We start from the raw sequence: 7,193 nt of genomic DNA, 5'->3' as shown, positions 1-7,193 counted from the left end.
GGGTCGGGGGGGCGGGGAGCGGGGAAACACTACGGGGGGCGCCGAAGAAGGCGTGGCTTCTGTTAGGGGAAGATGTGGGGCACATCACCCTGAAGCTATGATTCACTCAACAATCAGGTGACTACCCCATGGATGGCGCCCATCGCGCGGACGCTGCTGGGTATTCACAGTGCATTTATTGTTTTCATTTTTCGGGATAACTCTCTCAAAGCCAGGCTAGCCTCGAACTGGACGCAATCCTCCAGCCTCAACTTCCGCATTGCTAGAATGACTATGAGACGCCTGATCCCGCCTCAAAAAATATTTATCGTGTCCCTGAGTACTCCCAGAAGCCCAAATGACGACAGCTGGGAACTCTTGAGCATCCCACGAGCACACACCTGTGCCAGCCCCTGGCTAAATGACACTCACTAAACAAATAGGGCTGGGGGCTAGAGAGATGGCTCAGCGGTTAAGAACACTGACTGCTCTTCCAGAGGTCCTGAGTTCAAATCCCACATGGTGACTCACAACCATCTGTAATGGGATCTGATGCCCTCTTCTGGTGTGTCTGAAGACAGTGACAATGTAGTCACATAAAACAGATAAATCTTAAAAACAAACAAACAAATAGGGTTGGGTTTTGTTGTGTTGTTTGAGGTTCTGTTTGGGTTTTCCAGATAGGTTCTCTTGGCGTAGCCCTGGCTGTCCTGGAACTTGATATGTAGACCAGGCAGGCATCAAACTCAGAAATCTGCCTGCCTCTAACTCCCAAGAGCTGGGATCAAAAGCATGCACCACCACCGACAGACACAAATAGAACTTTTTAAAAGATTAAATACATATAAGGCAAAGGGTGAGCTCAGTGGACAAAGCAGGAAGGGGTTGTCCAAAGGACCTCTGGTGGTCAGCACCCACAGATATCTCAGTCCCAGATTCCCGTGGCCGAGCACTCTTCCTGTGGGGTCCACTCAAGTCCAACACAATAATACCAAAACAAATCGTACCACGAGACTTTGGGGAAAGTTGGGCCGTTCTCCTTACCTGGCACACTGTGATATCCATAGCCAAAGCAAGAGAGGGGCTGACAGCTGCTCAGAAATGGGACAGCCAAGACTCAAGACCAGGCCTCTGCAAGTGCAGCCATCCACTCAGAACCTCCTGCAGGAGTGTGGATGCCCCTTTATTCACAATCTAGTGCCCACCCTCTGGAGAAAGGAGCAAGCTCCATTCCTGAAGTGGGACGTAACACAGCCATGAAAACGGCCAGAGGGACCCAGAAGGACACTGCTCAGTGAGAGGGCCAGTCCACATCTACCTTGTGGACTCTGACAGGAAATGTCCAGAGATGGGAAGAAGATTCCTGGGTGCCAGAGGTTGGAGGAGGTTCAGATGAGAAGTTAGGGTGTTCAGAGAGACCCTGGCTCAAAATAAATAATGAAGGAGCTAGCTGGAGAAGGTGCTTTCTGCAAAGCCTGATATGTTGAAGTTTGGTGGCTATGTCCACATGGAGGAGGGAGAGACTGGACTCCTCTTCAGTCAGCCCCTACAGGAGCACTATGGTATGCACACACAGGAGCATCCACAAGAAATGAACATTTAGGAGCTGGAGAGATGACTCAGTGGTTAAGAGCACTGAGTGCTCTTCCTGAGTTCAAATCCCAATAACAACAAGGTGGCTCACAACCACCCGTAACAAGATCTGACGTCCTCTTCTGGAGTGTCTGAAGACAGCTACAGTGTACTTATATATAATAAATAAATCTTTAAAAAAATAAATCTAAAAAAATAAAATAAATGAACATTTAAAGATTTCAAATAATACACCTGGAAATACTGGACTGAATAATAAATACGACTGGAAATATAGCTTGATAGGAGTGTTTGCCTGACATGAATGAGGTCTTATGCTCAGCACCCTCCAAAAAATAATTTTTAATTATGGGTGGGGGGTCCACAACAGGAAGAACTGTTTTGTTTTGTTTTTAAAGATTTATTATTATATGTAAGTACATTGTAGCTATCTTCAGACACAGAAGAAGAGGGTATCAGATCTCATTATGGATGGTTGTAAGTCACTATGTGGTTGCTGGGATTTGAATTCAGGATGTTTGGAAGAGCAGTCAGTGCTCTTAACCGCTGAGCCATCTCTCCAGCCTGCTCTCCACCTCCAGTAAATTAAAATGTACTTTTAGGCTAAGTCTGGACCTTACCTGGCACATACCACCCCCTCCATCATTAGCTCCACACAGACCAGGCAAGGTGGAGCTCACCTGTCATCCCAGCACTGGGGCATGAAGTCAGGAGGATCAGGAGCTCCACATGGGCTGGATTAATGGCTCAGGGATTATAGCATTGGCTCTTGCAGAGGAGCTGGGTTCAACTCACAGCAGCCTTGTGGCGACTCACAACCATCCATAACTCCAGGGGAATCTGATGCACTTTTTGGCCTCTGATGCTTCTGCACAAATGTGTTCCACATAAACTCATGAAGATACACACACACCAACCCTTTAAAAAGAACAAAGAAGAAAATCTGAAAAGTTATTTTGACGATATAGTGAAGTTTATAAGTCTATCCTTTGTTTTATTATTAAGCTTGATTAACTTAGCATAACTGATGGGGGGCAGGGCAGAAAAGCCTAGTCCCTGGGTCTGGAGAAGAGAGAACTGGATGTGGTGATGGAGAAGCCTGCACCAGTCTGTTGGGGATGCACAGAAAATGCCCCCATGCAAGACTTGCAGAGCAGCTGCAGCCCCTCTGGCCCTGGTGTGCATGGAACCTGAGCAGGCAGACCTCCACAAATGCATAGCTACAGGACAGCCTGTCGGGCTGCAGAGGGGCACACCTCCACCTGGCTCTGTTGTCAAAACAGAAATGAGAAAATTATAAAAATTGGAGGTGTGTTGCCAGGCAGCGGTGGCGCATTCCTTTAATCCCAGCACTTGGGAGGCAGAAGCAGGCAGATTTCTGAGTTTGAGGCCAGCCTGGTCTACAGAGTGAGTTCCAGGACAGCCAGGACAACACAGAGAAACCCTGTCTCAAAACCAAAAAAAAAAAAAATTGGAGGTGTAGGCAGTGGCATGGTGAATAACACGCTTGCCCTAAAAACATGAGACAGGAGTTCAGATTTCAAGTCATGGGGCCAGCGAGATGACTGGGCAGGCAAAGCGTTTGCCACCAAGCTAAGGGACCTGAGTTTGATTCTCAGAACACACATGGTGAAAGGAGGAGCTGACTTCTGCACATGGCACCTTGGCATATGTGATCCACCCATAAATGTAACAAAATAAAATGACAACAGAGTCTCAGTGACATAGGCTGTGATACCATAGCTAGGGCCCTGAGGCAGGAAGAGACATAGGGTTCATTTCAACAAGAAAACGCCTACTCTTTTGTTCATTTTGTTTTCAAGACAGAATTTACTGTTTTTAGGCCTGGCTGTCCTGAATTCACTCTGTAGGCCAGGGCTGGCTTCAAATTTAGAGCTCCACCTGCCTCTGCCTCCAGAGTGCTGGGATTAAAGGTGATGCCTCCACTGTCGGCTAACAAAACCCAGTCTTGTAGTTACAGAGACAGGAGTGATGGGGCCACACGGTAGCCACTGCTGGCTGACCAACCATAGCTGGGAAGGGAGGTCATGGTTGCTGGATCCTGGGCAGTATTTTCTGCTATCAGCTCCTCCCATGGCAGCTTTGGCAGCACGCCAAGCTCTTATTCCTATCTGCCTCCTGCACTCCTGGGCCCATCCCTTCCCACTGGCTGGTATGGGGGCTGGATCATGCTTGGTATCCCTGGATCCTGCAATCCGCTGCAGCAACCACAGCCTTTCCTGAGGCTTCATGTAAACATACATCAGAGGGTGCCCTATGGCAAGCTGGCCAGGGTGACAGTGCAGTCCGTTATCTTCGGCCATGTGTGGGTTTTTTGTTTTTTTTTTTTAGCACGTGCATCTTCCTCAATCTCTCTCCATCTTATGTTTTGAAACCTGGTCTCTCACTCGACCTGGCCTCCACATGCACCACCTTACCTGTGAAGGCAACTTTCAGAGACCACAGGATGTACGTGGACAGTTGTGTTTGGTGGTCCCAGAACTCAGGAGGCAGTGTCCCATGTTGGAGGCCAGCCCTGGCCTGCAGAGCAAGATGTTGGTCAGAAAAACAAACATCATGAGAGGAAATCAAACCAAGAAATCAAAAGGTGCATCTGGACCCAGCAGTTTCAGCTCCATTGTGTTTTTTCTACCCACGCTGCTTGCACATGGAAGACTTCCTAGTAAGGAGTGGACATGAGTTTCACTTATATTTTAAGGCAGGTTTCACTGTATAGTCCTGGCTGGCACTTGCTGTGTAGATCTGGCCTGGAACTCACAGAGCTCCACCTGCCTCTGCCTTCTAAGTGCTGGGATTTAAAGAAGTGAGACAGTGTGCCTAGTTACAAAATGTTTTAAAAACTCATTCCCAATCAAATGTTCATTTTATTTTGAATTTTTTGGCATATACATTGTGTATTTTTTTGTTTTTTTTTGTTTTTTTTCGAGACAGGGTTTCTCTGTGTAGTCCTGGCTGTCCTGGAACTCACTCTGTAGACCAGGCTGGCCTCAAACTCAGAAATCCGCCTGCCTCTGCCTCCCAAGTGCTGGGATTAAAGGCTAGCACCACCACCGTCCAGCTACTTTGTGTATTTTTAGCATATGTACTCATACAAGCCCATATAATAACAGGCTTCCTGGTAGCATTCTGATAAATAGTGTATTTTTGTCTTAATTTCATTTTTATTTTTAAAACATTGCTATTACCATTAATAAAATTTATATAATTATGTAATAACAGACTTCATGGGGCTGGAGTCATGCTCAGTGGTTAAGTGTACTGGCTGCTCTTCTGAAGGACCCAGGTTCAGTTCCCAGAACCCACATGGTGACTTACAACTCTTACTCCAGTTCCCGGGGATCTGACGCCCTCACACAGACACACATCCAGGCAAAATATCAATGTACATAAATCATTAGAAAAACTAATGAACTGCCTGGCGGTGGTGGCGCACGCCTTTAATTTCAGCACTTGGGAGGCAGAGACAGGCGGATTTCTGAGTTCGAGGCCAGCCTGGTCTACTGAGTGAGTTCCAGGACAGCCAGGGCTACACAGAGAAACCCTGTCTCGAAAAAACAAACAAAAAAAACAAAAACAAAAAAAGGAATGAACTTCATGACATTTCCACACACACATAATTAAAATTTTAAAATTCGATTTTATGGTCATGTCACTGCCATATATCCTGTGGATCCCCAGGATCCAACTCACGTCCTCAAATTGACTGCAAGGACCCTCACTGCTGAGATTGCTCGGAAACCCGATTTTATCTCCCATTTCTTTTTCTCCATTTGTTTTGGTCCCCTAGATCATAGCCACACCCACTAGACCCAGACACTGCGCATGCTCCGACCAGATTGGGCGCGGTTGACCTTTGACTAGGATCGAACCATTGTCTTTCCTCTGTGGGGGAGCAGTCGGAAAGACTTCTTCCGGAGGGAGACCGGAAGTCGCTTCTCCGGCTCTTAGGACAGTACTGGGGCGTCGCTGCCCCATCGCTCCGGGCGTGGACACTCCTAGTCGCGGCGATGGTTCCGCCTGGCCTGGTCACGTGGGTGCCAAGATGGCGGCGTCCAGAGGACGCTGCGCGAGGTTCGGCAGCGGGCTTGTTCTCGGCGCTGTCGCCGCCACCCTCTTCGACTTGTCCGGAGTGTGCGGAGCTTATTGACGAGTCCCTGTAGCCGAAAGCACGGTAAGCAATACCGGGGGGACTTCGGCTTTGAGGTACTGGCTGCCCGGGGCGCGCAGGATTTCCCTTGAGGGGACCTCGGGGCGCCGCCACGGCTTCCTAAGCGCAATTGAACGACTTTGCCTCCTTTTACTTGGGTATTTGATTTGGCACAAGGTATCATGTAGCCCAGGCTAGCCTTCAACACACTGTGTGGCTACGAATGGCCCCGAACTCTAAGCCTCCTCCTACCCCGTGCTTAACTGACAGGTTTGCCGCCGGGGCTTCGTGCAGGCCCGGCCCGCGTGACCACTCAGCTTACGTATTTGGAGACAGGATCTCCTGGGACCGGTTATCCTCCTGCTTCAGCCTCTTCTTTCCGAGCCTGCCCAGCCTGGAGCCTTTTTGAATTAGCGGGAGGCCCCATACCTCTAATGGGCAGCATTTTTGGACCCACGGAATCCTTGGTCTCCCCTGTTGTTGCTCTGAGTAAATCAGGAGATGTGTCTTTTTTGTTGTTGTTTTGGTTTGGTTTTGGTTTTGGTTTTGATTTTCCGAGACAGGGTTTCTCTGTGTAGCCCTGGCTGTCCTGGAACTCACTCTGTAGACCAGGCTGGCCTCGAACTCAGAAATCCGCCTGTCTCTGCCTCCCAAGTGCTGAGATTAAAGGCGTGCGCCACCACTGCCCGGCCGGGAGGTGGGTGTTACTGCCACACAACGGCTGCCAGCTCCGGTGGACCTGCTTCGTGTGTGTTGATTAATTCCGTTTTCAAGGTGTGACTGTCTTATGGTGGGCATCAGTGGTGAGACAGCCATACCTGCCTCATTAAACCCAGGGACCAGTTGGATGACATCAGAGTTCAGAATGCCTTCCAGCTTGCCACAGCCTGTTAGTCCAGTTTATTATGCCATAGTCTTTGCTGGTGTCTAGATGGCTGACGGGGCCAGTCCTCTTATACCTGATGATGTCTGTTTCCATGTTAATTCATCCATGAAATCAAACACCTGTGTGGGTGTGTTGTCCTGCATTTATGGGGCCGTCAGAGGGTAAAAGCTGTGCAAAGGGAGGAGGGGAGGGATGAAGTGTATCCCACAGGGCTTTGAGGGCTACATGGGAACCTCCAATAGTAAGGGTTTGTGGGAGGTTACTCTAGGCAGGGATGAGATCCATTTTGCAAGTGACAAGAGTTTCTAGATCAGTCATCTTCTGTTCTCGAGCTGGAGAGATAGCTCAGCGGTTAAGAGCACTAGCTGCTCTTCTAGAGGTCCTGAGTTCAATTCCCAGCAACCACATGGTGGCTCACAGCCATCGGTAATGGGGTCAGATGCCCTCTTCTGAAGACAGCGACAGTGTACTCACATACATAAAATAAACCTTTTTTGTTTTTGTTTGTTTGGTTGGTTTTTCGAGACAGGGTTTCTCTGTATAGCCCTGGCTGTCCTGGAACTCACT

At 48.7% G+C, this 7,193-nt stretch overlaps 1 protein-coding gene across 3 annotated transcripts in view; it reads left to right on the top strand.

Annotated features, from left to right (window-relative positions):
- Window positions 1–5,541: 5,541 nt before the first annotated feature.
- Window positions 5,542–7,193, top strand: part of Dohh (deoxyhypusine hydroxylase) — a 5,094-nt gene continuing 3,442 nt past the window's right edge. The window contains exon 1 of one of the 3 annotated variants that reach the window (XM_031350097.1): window positions 5,542–5,764. The gene's annotated coding sequence lies outside the window, so the exon portion shown is untranslated. Of the gene's footprint in view, window positions 5,765–6,369; window positions 6,515–7,193 lie in introns of those variants that run through there. The other 2 variants (XM_031350096.1, XM_031350098.1) reach the window with 2 other exon arrangements.

This window comes from Mastomys coucha, unplaced genomic scaffold (genome assembly GCF_008632895.1).
Source record: "Mastomys coucha isolate ucsf_1 unplaced genomic scaffold, UCSF_Mcou_1 pScaffold4, whole genome shotgun sequence".
In the NCBI taxonomy this organism is placed as follows: domain Eukaryota; kingdom Metazoa; phylum Chordata; class Mammalia; order Rodentia; family Muridae; genus Mastomys; species Mastomys coucha.
Note: the sequence above shows the minus strand (reverse complement) of the source record. Positions and strands in the feature narration are given on the sequence as shown.